Source organism: Cervus canadensis, chromosome 27 (genome assembly GCF_019320065.1).
Source record: "Cervus canadensis isolate Bull #8, Minnesota chromosome 27, ASM1932006v1, whole genome shotgun sequence".
In the NCBI taxonomy this organism is placed as follows: Eukaryota; Metazoa; Chordata; class Mammalia; order Artiodactyla; family Cervidae; genus Cervus; species Cervus canadensis.
In genome coordinates, this window is record NC_057412.1 from 49164092 (window position 1) to 49168628 (window position 4537).

The 4537-nt window shown below is 39.2% G+C and overlaps 1 pseudogene; it reads left to right on the top strand.

The window, feature by feature from the left end:
* The first annotated feature begins 490 nt into the window (after nucleotides 1–490).
* Nucleotides 491–589, top strand: LOC122429029 (annotated as a pseudogene).
* The last annotated feature ends 3948 nt before the right edge of the window (nucleotides 590–4537 follow it).

Here is a 4537-nt window from a genome sequence, read left to right on the forward strand (position 1 = left end):
GAATTTTCTTGAACGTTTTTCCTATTTTCCATGTGAATCAGTCTTTCCAGTTCAAAAAATGAACAAATAAGTAACACTCTACTCTAGTTGTTGATAGAGAATTAAGTTTGTGACTTACATTAGGAAGAGCTGACATCTTTATAATATTGAATTTTCATATTAAAGAAAATGTATGTTTTCCTAATTTGTACTGATTTTGCATATTTCTTGTCAAATTTATTTTTTTTTCTATTGTAAATATGGTATTTTGTTTCATTATAACTTCCAATTGGTTATTGTATGTACTTATAAAAGCTGTTTGCTCTTTACTATTTTACTCAGCCATCTAAAAATTCTTTTGTGTATTCATGTAAGCAAGTATAAAATTTATAATATTACAACGTTTTTCATATATGTATGTATGTGTATATATAAACCAGTAATCTCCTCTCTAATTGTACTGGCATGTACCTTCAGAACCATGTTAAAAAAATCAGTAGTGAGGGCTTGCGTGGGCAACACAAATGCTAAAACTGGAGCAGTCCCAAGAGGATCAGCATGGCCTCTGAGTAAGGAAGGCACAGAAATTTGTGATACATTCTGTATTTTATCTCCTTGGGCATGGGACACAAAAGCAAAAATAAACAAATGGGACTATATCAACTAAACAGCTTTGCACAGCAAAGGAAACTATCAAGAAAACAAAGGTCAGCCTACTGAATGAGTGAAGATATTTGCAATACCAGATATATGCAATGAGGTTGATATTTAAAATACATGAAGAACTCATGCAACTCAATACCACAAAAACAACCTCAATTAAAAAATGGGCAGAGGCAATGAATAGAAATTTTTGTACAAATGGCCAACAGATCCCTGAAAAAATGCCCAACATCACTAATCATCCGGGAAATGCAAGTCAAAACTACAGTAAGCTATCACATCACACCTATGAGAATGGCAATTATCAAAAAAATAAGAAACAAGTGTTGGCGAGGATGTGGAAAAGAGGGAACCCTTGTTTGTGGGATCATAAATTGGTGGAAAACAGTATGGAGTTCCTCAAAAAGTTAAAAATAGAACTGCCATATAATCTATCAACTTCACATCTGGGTATTTACCCAAAGAAAACAAAATCAGTAATTTAAAAAGATATATTCACCCTATTGTTCACTGTAGCATTAAGTAGACAAGACATTGAAACAATCTAAATGTCCATCAATAGCTGAATGAATAAAGAAAATATGGCATGCATATATGTATATATACACATATACACACACAATGGAATATTATTCTGTCATAAAAAACAATGAAATTTGCCATTTGTGACAACATTAATGGATCTAAAGAATATTATGTTAAGTGAAATAAGCCAGATAGAAAAAGACAGACACTGGATGACTTGACTTACGTATGGAAGCTAAAACACAAAACAAAACAAATAAAATAAAAACAGACTCAGAACAAACTTATGGTTGCTAGGAGGTGGGAGACAAAGTAAATAAAAGAGATTAATAGGCACAAACCTCCATTGAAAAATAAATCACCCATGAGGATGTAATACACATCATAATGAATATGGTCAATAATATCTTAATTATTTTGTATAGGAACAGATGGTTACTAGATTCGTCATGATGATCATTTCATAACGTATGCAAATGTCAGATCACAATGCAGCACACCTGTAACTAAAATATTACTCTACATCAACTACGTTTCAATTGTTGCTGTTCAGTCGCTCAGTCGTGTCCAACTCTTTGTGGCCCCATGGACTGCAGCACGCAGGACTCCCTGTCCTTCACCATCTCCCAGAGCTTGCTCACACTCATGTCCGCTGAGTTGGTGATGCCATCCAACCACCTCATCCTCTGTCACCCCCTTATCCTCCTGCCTTCAATCTTTCCCAGCATCAGGGCCTTTTCCAAAGAGTTGGTTCTTCGCATCAGGTGGCCAAAGTACTGGAGTTTCAGCCTCAGCATTAGTCCCTCCAATGAATATTCAGGACTGATTTCCTTTAGGATTAACCAGTTTGATCTCCTTGCAGTCCAAGGGACTCTCAAGAGTCTTTTCTTATACCACAGATCAAAAGCATCAATTCTTCAGTGCTCAGCTTTCTTTATGGCCCAACTCTCACATCCATACATGACTACTGGAGAAACCATAGCTTTGACTATATGGACTTATTGGCAAAGTAATGTCTCTGCTTTTTAATATGCTGTCTAGGTTTGTCATAGCTTTTCTTCTAAGGAGCAAGCGTCCTTGCTTGAAATAAAAAACTTGGAGCAAGTTTTTCAAGTAAAAAAGTAGTGATGCTCTGGCTTTATTCTTGACATTATGGGGATTTTCTCACTGTGTTTTCATTAACACATCATACTAACTTTTAGATGGTAGTTATTAGTTTAAAACGTTACCATATAGTTCCTAGTTTATTGAGTTTTCCCCCCAATCCTTGATTGGTATGATTATGTTATTTCTTTTATTTGTTTTCTTCTAGGTGAATTATATTAACAGAGTTGCTAATGTTGAATTATTTTTCCATTTCTGGCATAAGCCAGTATTATGATCCCTACCATGCTCAATCAGTGTCTGAGTGCAATCAAGGGGAAGGAAGAATGGTTTGGTATGAATACCATGGGGGTTTTATAGGGTTTGGAAGCTGGAGTCTGTCATCAACTATGGTCCTCACAGCAGATTCTCTTGAAGGAAATTTAGGCAACACATTTCCACAACCATCACGTGAGTCAGTAGAAGACTGGAAGTCAGAAAGCGTGAGCTCCGGGGCCATCACTGCCAACCAGTCATCAGGGTTACCCTAGGTAACGGACTTGCTGAGCCTCACCTTCTCCTTGCTTGACAAAGACAGACACAATAACAGCACACGCATTTAAAGTGCCTGAAAGAGATTCTAGCACACAGGGTGTAGTAAATATTAGCTGTGATTACTGTTAGTACCAAAAATCCCTTCAGGGCGGAGCCCCAGAACCTGGATAGTAGCGAGGTGCTCAGTCGCTCAGTCATGTCTGACTCTTTGTGACTCCATGGACTGTAGCTCACCAGGTTTCTCTGTCCATGGGATTTTCCAGGCAGGAATCCTGCAGTGGGTTGTCATTTCCTACTCTCGGGGATCTTCCCAATCCAGGGATCAAACCCAAGTCTCCTGCATCTCCTGCATAGGCAGGCGGAATCCTCACCACTGCACAATAGCTGCCATTTATTGAGCACTTATTACACCCAGTCAGTGTTGACAAAGACAGAGGCTCAGAAGGAAATAAAGAAAAGGAAGAAATCGTGGCACGAGTCAATGTTACCACCTCGGGCAACCTATACTACAGGAAGAGGCTCTCTAGCATTTAGAATTTTCTAGAACAAAAAGAAAGACTTATAAGGAAGAAGAAAAGTGAGCCTAAAAATTCCTTTCTGGATGTGTTAAGTTTACTGAGAAGGAAAGATAGAAAGGATTTAGGGTATCAGCAATAGCTTCCCAGGTGGCTCAGTGGTAAAGAATCCGCCTGCCAATGCAGGAGATGCAGGGTTCAATTCCTGGGTCGGAAACATCCCCTGGAGTAGGAAAAGGCAACTCACTCCAGTATTCTTGTTTGGAAAAAGTTCATGGACAGAGGAGCCTGGAGGGCTGCACCTTGGGGTCTCAAAGAGTTGGACTGACTAAGTAAACACACACAACGTTCAGAATAGAGTAGGCCCTTGGCTGGAGCCTTCATTTGGCTCTCTATCATCTGGGTCCCCCTGGTGGCAGGACGAGTGAAGGAAAATGAACAATATCAACAGATACAGAGCAAGAATTCAGCACATGCAATCAGGGCTTCTGATCCTGCATCTTCCACTTACCAAATCTGAACAAAATCCTTAACTTTCTGGTCCTCATCCTTAAAAGGGATTGCTCTGAGGAATAAATAAGATAATAATATAGAATTTATGTAAAACACTTGACATAGAATAGTTGTTTAATAAGTATGGCTATTATTATTAACGGAGAAGGCAATGGCACCCCACTCCAGTACTCTTGCCTGGAAAATCCCATGGACGGAGGGGCCTGGTGGGCTGCAGTCCATGGGATCACTAAGAGTCGGACACGACTGAGCAACTTCACTTTCACTTTCCACTTTCATGCACTGGAGAAGGAAATGGCAACCCACTCCAGTGTTCTTGCCTGGAGAATCCCAGGGACGGGGTAGCCTGGTGGGCTGCCGTCTATGGGGTCGCACAGAGTCGGACACGGCTGAAGCGACTTAGCAGCAGCATTATTATTAAAGCATAACTCATATGTTTTATAATGACCTAAGTTTTACTTATAAAACTACTCTCAAAAATGATGTTAATTTGGGAATTCCTAGGCAATCCAGTGGTTAGGACTCCACTCTTTCCCCTGCAGAGAGCACAGGTTCAATTCCTGATCAGGGAATAAGAATCCCACATGCCACATGATGGGCACAAAAATAAAAATATACGTTAACCTTTAACAAATATTGACTGCCACCAAGAATATTTTTCATGAATTTTAATCTTAGAACTTTCAGGAAAAACCACATCAGCT